Raw genomic sequence first — 14,229 nt, 5'->3', positions numbered from 1 at the left:
TTGTTATGAAAATAGATATTTATTAAATTAATCAAATATAAAATATAACATAAAAGAAATAAAACAAATGAAACGCAAAAAAAAAAAAGAAGAAAGAAAGTTACAGAGAGCATTCGAAACAGGGGAAAGAAGAGAAGAAAAAGAAAGAAAAAGGGAAAATAGGGTTTTTGAAGCTTGGAGTTAATTTGGTAAGTCAATTAAGTCCTTTTTAGTTAATTTTGATGTTTTAGAAGCTTTAAAACAAGATTTTGATAAAATTAAGTTGATAGTTCAAGAGTTCATATGTTTCCAAATATGGTTCATGTTGGATAAATTATGGAATTAGGGATTTAATTGAATGAATTCTAAGTTAGAATTGATTAAGGGATTAAATTGTAAACTAGGCTATAAGTTTTATGTTGTAGGGACTAAATTGAAGAAACTTCGAAATTAGGGAAATATGCAGGAAATTTTATAGTTAAATATAAGTTTAGACAAAATTTGAATAGAAAAAGAGAGTGAATTGGATTAAGAAATTAATTAAGTTTAGTTAGGATTAAATTGGGAAGAAGGTAGGAATTGTTTAGAAATTTAATTATTAAATTAATGCTGTAATTAATAATGTAAATTGTTATTATTTTTTTTTTCGTAGCTAACAAGGAAAACGAGGCATCGACATCCAAAGGAAAAGAAAAGATCGTTGAGGAGTAAACTCGTGTTTCGGGTTTGTATTACTATAACTCAAACTATTTATTAAATGTATATTGAAATTATAGTAAATATGAGTATGTGTGAAATTTAATTTGTATATGAATTAAGATAATAGATGTTTGAATTGTTTGAGTATTGAAAATTTTTGTGGAAATGAAATTGAAATTAGAAAAGTAAAATAATACCCTAGTAACATGTTGGACTAGATTTGATACAAATGGCATGCCATTGGATTTGTGATGTGATGAGGAGATTTGTAGTTCGGCCGAGAAGATGTTTCTGTTATTATATACTTCGGTTTATCCGAAGAGGCATTTAATGCCTTATTGGTGTGTTTGGGAGGATATATTATACCGGTGTGTTATGGAGGATTTACAATATTCCGGGTGTGTTTGGGTTGGATATTCTGGTGTGTTTGGATGGAATCCGCGTATCTGTCAAAGTCCGGGCCTTGTTAATAGGGTAAATAATTGAAATGAAATTTTGAAAATGAGATTATTTGTTTTAGCACTATTGAAAAGTATGAGAAAGAATATATGAACTAAATTATGAATTGAGTTCGTATGAAAAAAATTATGAATTTAAGATTTATGAAGTAATATAATTATATATATAATTAGTTTAAATAAATAATAAATTTATGGTTGATGTTTGAAATTTATTAATGTTAAATAGTCTTGATTTATAGTAATACCACTGAGTATGGAATATTCAGCGTACGGTTGTTTCCGTCATGCAGTTATTAGAGTTTCGGATTCGGTCTAGCATCCAAAACAAACCCGACTCAACAAAACGATTTTGGTGATGTATTTCTTCCTTTTGTTAAGTGGCATGTACTAGGTAGTTGCATATAAATTATGTGTATACATTAAGTTAAATGATTTTGGTTGTATATAAATGATTATAATGTTTTGGATTATGAATATGATATAAAGTTGTGAAATGGTAGGTTTGGTATTAAATAGTTGAAACGAAATAAATATTATTAACTATACATATATACTAACATGTTATATTGCTTAAACTAAGGTATTAAATTATTATTTTAATATAAATTGGATGTAATTGAGTATACTTAATCATTGGTTGGAGTATTGATATTGGTTTGTTTTTGGGTTTAAAGTTTGCAGGGGGTTTTATGTAAAAATAAGCAGAAATGCTGTCGAAATTTAAATATATATATATAAATTAAATTACAAAAAAAAAATTCGGAGAATTTGAACAAGTTTCGTTTCACTTTTAATTTACGTTTTGGTTTCGAGCGTCTATTATTAGGACTTAACTATTATATTATACTATGAATATTATTATTTATTTGTGAATTATTTTGTAAGTTGTCTAATATGTCTAGTAATACCTCGTAACCCTATTCCAGCGACGGTTTAGGGTTAAAGGGGTGTTACAAAGGCTCAAGGTAAGTACCTAGGTTGAATAGAAGAAACCATCTTAATAACTAAAATTGACGATTCAACTGATTGGACCATCTATGATCCTTTTTAACAAATAAATAGTTTTGTTTTCTTAGGTGAAACATCCAGTAGAAAGTCAAGGGAAAGTAGTAAAGGAGGTGGTTCATCGGCTGGAGACCAAAGGTGGAAGGGAAATTATTCCCAAACCAATAATGCTTTGGAGACTAAAGCTGATGCTTGGCAGAATGCTGAGTTGCACAAACTTAACAAACGGTATTCACAAAGAACACATACTCCTTACTGCTTGAAAACTATTTTGCTGAATCCTATGATGGATTGGTTGAAGTACAGAAAGAATTGGAGAAGAAAATAAAGAGGAGCCATCAAGTTTACCAATTGAAAATATCAAGAATTGATGATATCGTAGGTGGAGCAAGAGCTCAAGTTGATGACAAAAGAAGAAATGATGAATTGAATATCAAAGAAAAAGCAAAGCAAATAAGAGCTACGGGAGTTGTTCCTTTTACATGTTTATGTTTCTGAATTACATCCAAATAGGAAAAGACTTTTGTAAATCAACAACAAGATAATGTAACTTCAATTTCATACCTATTCCTTTTAGAGAAGAAGATAAAAAGATTATCCAATGTTCAATCTTTCGAGTTACTTCAAATTTGATTAATTTGGATATTCGATGTAAACTATTAATGCATTTTATTTTCTGATAAATATGAATCACAAAAAGACTCAGCAATGTAAGAACCATAAACATGCATTTCCATTCATTTAACAACTTTTTATCATTATAAATAGCTACATCTACGTCCTCCCATACTTTTGATTCTAATAGTATGGCACAATATTTCAGCATGTCTAGAAACCATAGTTGCATGCATAAAGTCTTCTTAAAAAAACCCCCCAAAAAACCATACAATTTGTGGATTAACATAGCTCAATTAGAAAAAATAGGGTTCATTGTCGACAAAAACCTTTTAAGGTCATTGCGAATGAGTTTTAGTATCACTACGTAGCATACATTTTGAGCATTACACTCTTCGAATAACACGACACTGATGAAATCTTCCTTGAACTTTAAAGTATTGGTTAGGTCCAAAATAATACTTTAGGTATTTGTGAAATTTAACAACATTCATATATATTAATATTTGTTTTTAAGGTAAGTACCTAGGTTGAAGGTGGCGACTGCTTGCTCGATGCGAATGAATAGCCTACTTTCTTTTGTACCCAGGAGAATAGGAATTTTCCAACTAACCTTCAGAGATGGGAATCAACTTGCCTGCTTCTACGCGTTTTCCTTAAGCGCTAGTTCTGCTTTCACTGGATTCTTTGACCCCAGGAGAGGCAACTCAATAGGAGCTGCTATAGAATACGAATCTGGCTTTGCTGCTTTCAAGCTTGACTTTCTTCTTTCTGGCGTGACTGCTTCTTGTACTTCAAATCTTACCAAAATAAAACCCCTGAAAATCCCCCCCAAAAAATGGTAACTAAAAAAGATAAACCATTGGATTTGAGAAAGGGTAGAGCTTTACCTTAAGCCAAGACCCGAAAAAAAAGCTTTATGCAGGAAGAGGAAAATGCCTGCGAAAGAGAGAGAGAGAGATTGCATGAGAAAGAGAGAAAGAGAAGGAGAAAGGAAACGAAATACCAGCAGCAAGAGAAAAAATTGAATAGCAGAAAGAGAAGGGGCCTTACCTAGATGAAGGAGAAGCACGGGAAAATGTCTTACAGAAATTGAAACGGTAAGACATTTTCCCAAAATGTAAGGGATTTTACGCGTGATTTGGAAAATGTTTTCCAAATGGAAAAGGTTTTCAGGCTACCAAACACTGGAAAATGAGGAAAATATTTTCCGGAAAATGAAATACAACCAAACAAACACACCCTTAGATTTAAATGATTTTAGATTTGAATATTTATTTTAAGTTTAAATTTTTTTTTATTTGGATGTTTTCGTGTTTGATTTTTATGATTTAAGGTCTATTTTGTTTCACTGAAAATGGTTTCCAGAAAATAATTTATGAAAAATTACTTATTTTCCTAGAAAAGTTAATATTTTCTGGTTTTGGATGAATCTGTGTAAAATGTTTTTTGTTGTTTGACAAATTTCTTTAAAATATTTCATAAAAGTTGTTTCCAATGAAACAAACATACATTTGAGATTGTCTTATATTTTCATTGTTTAATTGTTTCATTGTTTAATTGAGTTTATTTTATATCTATAAATTTATATTTTACATTATTTTTGCATATATTAAAATATTTTGTTAAATTTAAGTTTATTACAAGGTCATTTTTAGTTACATAAATACTAAGTGAATATTTTTATTTAAAAATATGACATCAACAAAATTGACAAAAAATTAACAATATCAACAATTGGACTTGATTTTCAAATATGAAAAGTAAATTATAACGACACGAATTTTACGGTTATCGAAAATGTATTTTCGGTCTCCGATTCTGAAAAATAAATTCGTAAATATTTATTAAAATTATTTATGAAGTTAATCGAGTGGTTAATTAGGTTTTAATTAAGTGAATTTAGCTTAAATTAAGGTTAATTAGGTATAATGATTAAATTGAATAAAGTGTGAAAGCTTAATTATAAATTAAAGAAAAGATAAAGGGACTAAATACGAAATCTACCAAGTTCCATAAATGAGGCGGAAATATGATAAAATCTTAGATTTTTTTATGTTTTAAATATATTATTTAATTATAAAATATATTAAATTATATTATATTATATTATATTATTATGTAATATTTAACTAAATATTAACAGATTATAGTAAAAACATGTGTAACACTAGTATACATTTTTGTAAAATATATATATTTATTATATAAGTATATTATTAAATTATATTATTATAATATTATTATAAAATAAATGAAACAAATGAAATAAAAAGAAATAAAGAAATAGAAAAGAAACAAAGTAACAGAATATGAAAGGAAAACAGAGAAGAAAAGAAGGAAAGAAAGAAAGAAAGGCAAATTAGGGATTTCAAGGCTTGAAGTTTAATTGGTGAGCTAATTTAAGTCCTTTTCTCATAATTTTTGAGTTTTTAGAAACCTAGAACAAAATATGTCATGGTTTATATTGAAAATTTGTTAGTTGATAGATTTTTAGACATAAGTTATGTTGAATTAATTGATGAATTAGGGATTAAACTAATTGAATTTCAAGTTAAAAGTTAATAAAGGATTGAATTGTAAAATAAATCATAAGTTTTGAATAGTAGGGACTAAATTGAAATAATTTCGAAATTAAGGATTTATGGTGAAATTAGAGATTTGACATTAGTCTAAAGTGGAAATAGAATGAAAATATTAAGCTAAATGTGAAGAATAAAAGTTAGTCTCGGTTTAGGGGCTAAATTGGAATTTAGATAAAAGTTGAATAAAAATTAAAATATTCAATGTGAAATTGAATGGTAGTGTATTAATAATTTTTAATTGTTTTAATTTCCGTAGCTAACATTGTGACGAAAACCTTGGCCAAGAAAGGACAAGGCAAAGACAACGAGGGTTAGCTCGGAAATTACGGTTTGTATTTCTATAATCCGAACTTAATATTTAATTGTTGAAATTATTATTTAACATGTATGGTAAGTGCATCGAGATGATTAATTGAATTGGAGTGTATATTGGTTGAAATTGAAAAGTGAATTTAATTATTAATTGTTGTATTTTGATTAAATATTATAGTAAGTAATTTAGATGAGAATTATTTGTATTGTGTTTTACAATTGAAATGGATTGATTTGGTATGTGATAAATTTATTGAATTTATATGGATATATGTGATTGATGTGGAAATTGAATATTGAATGTATGTTATATTGAAAATTAAATTGATTGAGAATATGATGAAATAAATATGAATATGTGATTAATGTGGAATTTGGAATATTTGTTACTGAAAAGTGAATTGAATTGTATTGAATTATGAATTTATGTGATTAATTAAAATGTATATTGATTGGAAAAATTGAAAGTAGATTGAATACCCTATTAACTATATCAGACTAATCGGATATAGTTGGCATGCCATAGAATTGGAAGCGTTCAATGATACTTCAACCTTGAGTCGATGAGGCACTATAAGTGTCGTACTATTACTGTTACTGTTCCGGATTAATTTCGATGAAGTACTCTGTATCGTACTATTACTGTTACTGTTTACTTTGGCTTGGCCGATGAGGCACTATGTGCCGTACTGTACTAGTGTGATGGTTGGATCCGTGTATCCGTCAGTGTCTGAGTCATGTTAATAAGGGTAAATAAAAGTAATGAATGACTGGCTGTTATTGAATAATTGATTGTTACTGAATAACTGATTGCTACTGAGTAAATGATTGTTGCTGAACAACTAATTGCTACTGAATGATTGAATGTTACTAAATGAAACTGATAAATTGAATGACACTGAAAAATATTGACTGATATTGAGCTTGGATTATACGAGTTACTGAATGAAATATAATAGTTGAATATTATTTACTGAAATTGAATAGTGAACAGAAGTATTAGTGAGACATATGAATGGAAAATATTATTGTTTTAAATAATTTGTGAATTTATTTTGAAAAGCTAATCGGGTTAATATATGATAAAGATTGAATGAGTTATAAAGAATTTATCCATGAAATGAATAATTGAATATTTATGATCATTATATGATTTTAAGTGTATGTTATGTTATTAAGTGTTCAGATTATAGAAATACCATTGAGTTCATACTCAGCGTACGGTTTGTTTCCTTGCGCAGGATAAGTTAAAGTCAGATCGTTGAATCAGCATCCCAGACTGATCCCAAACTGTAAGTGGAGAAATATGTTTATTATTGGTAATGACATGTACGTAGGATGTCAAAAGTGGTCATTTTGGAAAGCTATTGTAAATGTTGTTATAAATGATAATGGTTGAGTCTATAACTTAATTAAGTTTGGTATGAAATATGCAAATTCGGGTATAAGTAGGGGTGAGCGTTCGATCAAATCAAATCGAATCGAATGAAAAATTTTTAAGTTAATCGAGTTGACGAATCATATTTTATCATCCTAATTTGATTTGAAATTTTCTCAAATCAAGTCGAGTGAGATGGAATTTGAATCGAATATATTTGTTCGAGTTAAATTTTAAAAAATAATTTTGGGTCCTTATAACTACTGTCACCCATCGTAATAAAATTTGTCAACAGTAATCAATTTTTTTATTACCTTTCATCACCTCATAATTTATTTATTAATCTTTTATATACGGGTTAGCTTCTTTGCTTACTTAGTTGTTTCAATTATTTTCATATTCTTGTCACTATGTATTTTAGAATTAAAAATATATTAAATGTAAAAATGTGATTTTTTAATAAAAGTTATTTTAAAGATAAAATGTGAAATTGATACCAATATAAAATTTTAACACGAATATTTTATGGCACCATTAATAATTTAATTTTAATATAAATATTCAATATGACTAAACAATTCAATAATATCAATAATATAAAATGTGAAATTTAATTTAATAATATAAATAGTAGATATAAATAAAATTATTACTATTTATGTTTAGGGATTTTTTTTGGATAATTTTGATTTTTTATTTGGGAGTAAAGAGTGAGAAGTAAAAGTTTAGGGGAAAAATAAAAAGTTTTGCAGAGTAAAAGTTTGAGGGAAAGTAAATAGGGGGAGTAAAATTTTGAAGGGAAAATATTTAAAATAATAGGAGGGATAGGTTTGGGGTAGATGAGGGGTGAGATGGGAAGGAAGTAAAAGTTTTGGGGGGAAAGTGGGAGGGAGTAAAAATTTAGGGGAAAATAAAAAATTTTAAGGATTTTTGGGAGTAAAATTTTGAGAAAAAGTAAATGAGAGAGTAAAATTTTGGTGGGAAATGGATTTTGGGTAGATGGGGGGGTTAGGATAGGAGGGGAGTAAAAGTTTTGGAGGAAAAGTGGGAAGGAGTAAAAGTTTTGAGGGAAAAATAAAAAGGTTTGGGGGTTTGGGGTAAAAATGTAAAATATTATAGTTTGATATTAGAACTATTCGAATTATCCTAATTATTCGAATTCGAAAACTCAACTCGATTCGAACTCGAAATTCGAAAAAATTCGAGTTAACTCAAATAACTCGATTCGTTTAACTCGAATTTTTTTTTTTTTAATTTTCGAGTTGAATCGAATTTTGCACACCCCTAGGTATAAGCATAAACAAGCTTAATTAGTGTTTTATTGCAATGATGGTTGATATAAATTGTGGTACCAATGAGGGTACATTGGTTCGATGTTTATTTTGGTTAAATTAATATGCTTTAGATGTGTTAGATTTTAATTTGAGTAAGTTAAAAGATTAGAAATTATGTTGCTTGTGGTTTAAAATTGTAGGGTTGGTAACCTTGAGGTATAAGGCTTATTTTGAGTCCACACAGCCTGGCGCACGGGCGTGTGACCAAATCGTGTAAGACACACACGTGCATGTTGTTAGGCTGTGTGTTCCCTGCACCTTAAGTGTTGTAAAACAGAATGTCTAGGTATTGCCACACGGGCAGAGACACGGGCGTGTGTCTCAGCTGTGTGAGGCACATGTCCAAAGCACACGAGTATGTGCCCTGGCCGTGTGAAAACTGCACTAGGTTCAAATTAAAAATAAATCCACACGGACGTGTCTCATAGACCACACGGGCATGTGGGTACTGTTCGATAAGAAAATTTTGAAATTTTGAGAAAAAATCGTAGTGATTCTAAATTAGTCCCGAATTGATTTTACTGTTCCTAGACGATATGTTAAATTTAGGGTAAGTGTAAACAATTATTTTAATTAATGTCCGTGATTGAACTGTATTAATTGGTAATGCCCCGTAATCCTGTTCTGGGGATGGATAATGGTTAGGGGGTGTTACATAAATGGGCTAAATTCTTGAAAATAGAAATACAAAAATTTGTAGAGTACATAAACTTATGATATATTTTAACCTTTATACTACAAACATTTATTATTAGTATATTTATAATTATAGTAGATGACACTAAGATGGAGGCTGAAGACCGAGAGAAAACAACTGAAGGGCGAATCGATAGTCAACATTCAAAAAGAGTAATGGATACTACCCAAGAAGGTGACATAGTTATCGTTATGGAAACTGGTCTAGCCCCAGGCAAACTAAGGTTATGGAAAGATCGCTTCATGGGTACAGGCTTACTAACCGATGATAAAACAGAAACACCATTTAAAGAAGTCGAAGAAGATGATCTAGATTTACTAGAATGTGATATTAAGAAAACATCAGTAAACGACATACCAGCAATTGAATTCTCCAAACGAATTACTCAACTACTTATAAAAGATATAGAACATACGGTGGTAATTAAACTATTAGGAAGAAACATTGGATATACAACTTTACAAAACAAAATACATTTTCATTGGCAACCGAGCCAACCATTTCGGTTAATGGATATCGAAAAGGGTTACTATCTGGCTAAATTCCGAAACCCAGGAGATTATGAAAGAGTATTAAGCCAAGGGCTGTGGATAGTCTATGGACAGTACCTAACTGTTCAACCCTGGAGCATTGATTTTAATCTCTCGCAACCATATCCGAATATGGTCATGGCCTGGATACGATTTCCAGGATTGCCTAGACATATGTACAAAAGAAAAATATGATGGGAAATAGGAGGAATGATAGGAAGGGTCATAAAATTAGATTTCAATACTGACAATGGAGTCCGGGGAAGATTTGCAAGAATGACAGTTTATGTTACCTTGGAAAAGCTTTCATATCGCAAGTCCTAATTAATGTCGTTCTACATAGAATTGAATATGAATACCTTCTCACGGTGTGTTTTTCCTGCGGTCATTATAGACATTCACAAGAAATATGTCCAAGGTCAATGAATGAGCAGCAAGGGGCCAAAAGAAGCATCGCTGGAACAGAAAGAGGACAGGAAAATGAATCTGCAACAGAGAAAAATAACCCCGAAAATAGTTTTGACGTCTATGGGCCATGGATGCTAGTTGAAAAAAGGAGTCGACGATGGTCAAAAGAAAGACAGAGTAACAACGACGCAATCAGAGAAAAGAAATAAGAAAACACTAGGTTCCAACCATTGAAAACCCCAAATGACGAGATGGGCTCATATGAGAGTAAGCCCACTAAGAAATCATCCTAACCCAACAAGGGGTGGGGTTTGTGGTGCACCCATTAGCTGCCAAACTAGGATCATCGTTCACTAGCATTAGCAAAGATCTAGTAAGGCAAACACAGCATGTTCAGGCCTAAACAAGCAGAACCAATCCAAAGAGACAAGGCCGCCACATTCCCTTCAGAGAGTAAAAATGGTATCAATCTAAAGAAGCAAGGCTACTCAGGCTTGACACAAATTGAATCAAAATCAAGAAAGGGGAAATAAACGGATGAAGAGTGTAACACCCCGATTTTTGGGGCCTAGAAGAGTTGGGATTTGAGGCTGGGATTCGGATAGAAGGAAACTTGAATAATTAGGAAGTCCTAAATATTACCATTTAAGAAAAAAAATTGAATTACTACTAGAAAATTTTTACTATATTTATTATTACGGATATTTTAAATTTTTACGAAATTTTAATTAGTATTATGAGATAAAATTATTATTATTAGAAAATATTACTGCATGTATGTTTGAAAATTTTATGAAAATTATTATTATTTATGTATTATTGATATTTGAAATTTTATTATTAGATATATTTATAAAATTATTATTATAATTATTATTAGATAGGAAAAAAAATAAAAAAAATATATATTTATAAAAGTATTGTTGTTTTGGTGTTTAAGACTCTAGAAAAATTTTAATTTTATACTACCTTAGGGAATCTGGGCAGTAGGCCTTAACAATAATTTGGGCTGTGTCTTAGCATAAAGGAGCACTTAGCCCAATGGCTAAGCATGCTAGGAAGGTGTGGGAGGTGCCTGGGTTCAAGGTGCGGCGTGCGCAATTTGGGGTTTTTTTTAATATGCAGATCGCAGCTAGAATAAGGGTTAAGAGGAGTTGCGAGTATAATTTAACACAAAGAGCGCCTTGGCGTAGTGGCAGCAGCGCGTTAAAGAGACTCAGTGGTCACGAGTTCGAAGGCAGCGAAACTTGTTTTATTTTTTTTAAGGAGCCCGTGACTGAAGCGGATAAGGTTTATAAGTAAATGAAGTCGAAATATAACAAAAGCGAGGGTGTGTGGCAGCGGCAAGCAGGGTGGCTGAGCCCTCGACTAGAGCAAAACAAATCAAATAACACCACTAAATCCTTTTAATTTAGTCGACAGACACCCTTTGAAATGACCAGAATTAGATCTACTCTATTTTTCCGGCAAAGGTAAGAACTTTAGTGCCTAAGGTGTTAAGGGCCAAATATGGTAAGGGTTTGATGTGTTAAGTTGTTATGGATTCATAGTTTAACGTGTTAGTAACTGATTGCAGGTAACTCGTGTGTGGAACTCGTCAACGTTTCGTCGAAAAACAGGTGTGTAAACGACACCCACTCATAGACTAGATCGGCAAAAGCCGAAATGCCGGAAAGCCAGCATTTTGTGAACTTGTGAGCGTGCGAGTGCTCGTGAGATGGTTGTTTGTTAGTTTTGGTAATCTAAAGTGGTATGATTGCAGAGTGCGCAATTTCGTGCATTCGGTATATTTAGGTTTAATGGGCCGAAAACGGGTTAATGGGCCAACGGACCCAATTCAGTAAAGATGCTCGGTAAGTGTTTCTGTTGATGCGTTAACGGTTGTAGGATGTATGTAAACCCTAAAATAGTGAATTTTACTAAAATACCCCTAAGTATGAAAATTACAATTTTATCCCTAGGTGCAAAATGACCGTTATACCCCTAAGGTTAATTTTGACTGAAATGTATGATATTCTGATTCTGTTTGTTGTATGCCATGACATGTATATCTGTTGCGTGGGATCTGGGTTATGTTATGGAGGAAGAACCCTTCGGTGGTCATGCCACATATTACGATATAAGCAACTTTCTTTGTGGATTATAGTTAGTCATGACAAGGGTGCTAACACTGTAAGTGTAGGGATGGCGTGGGTGATTTATTCCCCAAAGGAAGTGTAGGGATGGATGGAGGCAAGTGCAGGGTTGGATGGGGTTATCATGCATTAATCATATGAGACTGTTTTGTTATGGGCCAACTGTATTGAAGCGGGACCAACTATGTTAATATGGGCAAGACCCAGATATCTCGACTTGTAATAGGGCTACTACCAGATTGATCTTGATATGGGCTAGGCCCAATATACTCGATCTTGTAAGGGCTATGGCCCAGATTAATATTGATATGGGCTAAGGCCCGATTAACATCGATTTGAATAGGGCTTAGGCCCAAAAAGCTTGAACTGATTTGGGTTCGGTTGGGATACTTTACACATCGAGTTTTCCAAACTCACCCCTTTCTTCCATCCTTGCGGTGAGCCCTAGTTGGTGGACTTGGAGTGGGCGGGGTTCGAGTGGCCACGAAGATTAAGTTTCTGTTTTCTTTAAAATAAGTTTCGCATTTATTATTTTGATTATTTTTATTCTGGTTTAAGTTGTAATAAGGCCGCTCTTTTTATTATTTTTAATATTTTGGGTTATTAAATTGGTTAGCTCTAGGGCGCGTTTTATAAAAGTTACTTATTTTCAAAATATCACGATTCCCGAGCAAAGCTTTCGCAATGTAAATGTTTTTAAAGGAAATAAATATTTTAAATAGACTTAAACTTAATTTGTTGTTCATGGACAAGTAATATGCTTTAAGTGTGGTAATGGATGTGTACATGTCTAGGATTGGATCCATGAAGAGTTTGGTACTTAAGCAGTCCAATAGACTCACCTCCTCTTTTCTGGCTTCCTACCTGGTGCACAGCTTCCATTCACTTTAATCTATAACAAAAATATTCTTTTCAAAGATTTTTAATTAAAACATGAGTTTTACAATAACGCTCCAATGAGTTTTACATCAAGAAGGGTTTTCAATGAAAACATGGTTTTCGAAAAACACTTCAATATGACACGCCGAATTCGGCCGTAACGTCTGGGCCGAGTTTGGGGTGTTATATTTAGTGGTATCAGAGCCCGGTTGCAACAATTCGGTTGTAGATCGGGTCCAAAAAGGTTTTCAAAACTTTAAGCCCAAAGAGGGTATTTTTGGAAAAAAATCTGACTTTTGAAAACAAATTTTCTGGTTAAAGGAGATAAATTTTCAAACTTGGTTTCTTTAAATCAAATGTTTGAGAAATAGATTTTAAAGGCCTAAATCTTTTGCGTTTGTCTGAAATCTGATAAGATGGCACACTAAATCCCCAGCACCAAGTCTAATGTTGATATGGATACTGAGGATAAGCAAAGTCTGCCAACTTTGGGTAGCGATAACTCGGAGATTGGGACTGAGGCACTAGCCGAGTTAGTAAGGAAAGTGGTAGAAGAAGTATTGGAGACCAAGGTTAAGGAAATTAGGGAAATGTTTCTAGCGGGGTGCTTGAAGTGTAAAAAGAGGAAGGATTCTAGTTCTCAGAAGACCGAGCTTCGTTCTGTGAAACATGTTAAGAAACGACCAAACTTTCCAGCCTGCAAGAATTGCAACGGGCGTCATACGGGTGAATGCCTTAGGAAGACAGGAGCATGCTTTAGATGTGGGTCCAAGGAGCATCGAGCTCGGGATTGCCAAGTTTATCCTATTTAAGTGTGTGTTACGAATTAAATGCGTGCTTGATAGATGTTTCTTTACTTTGGTAATTAGATGTTTGGGGTCGTACTAAGAATTATTATTTTTTAGAGTGCGCAGCAGAAGCATAGTAGGTTGACTGGAGTTATACGGTTAGTTGGTAGTTTGAAATTTCGAGGACAAAATTTCTTTAAGGGGAGTAGAATTGTAACACCCCGATTTTTGGGGCCTAGAAGAGTTGGGCTTTGAGGCTGGGATTCGGATAGAAGGAAACCTGAATAATTAGGAAGTTTTAAATATTACCGTTTAAGATAAAAAAAATTTGAATTACTACTAGAAAATTTTTATTATATTTATTATTACGGATATTTTAAATTTTTACGATATATTAATTAGTATTATGAGATAAAATTATTAT

The sequence above is a fragment of the Gossypium arboreum genome, chromosome 9, assembly GCF_025698485.1.
Source record: "Gossypium arboreum isolate Shixiya-1 chromosome 9, ASM2569848v2, whole genome shotgun sequence".
Lineage (NCBI taxonomy): Eukaryota > Viridiplantae > Streptophyta > Magnoliopsida > Malvales > Malvaceae > Gossypium > Gossypium arboreum.
This window is presented reverse-complemented; position numbering follows the sequence as displayed.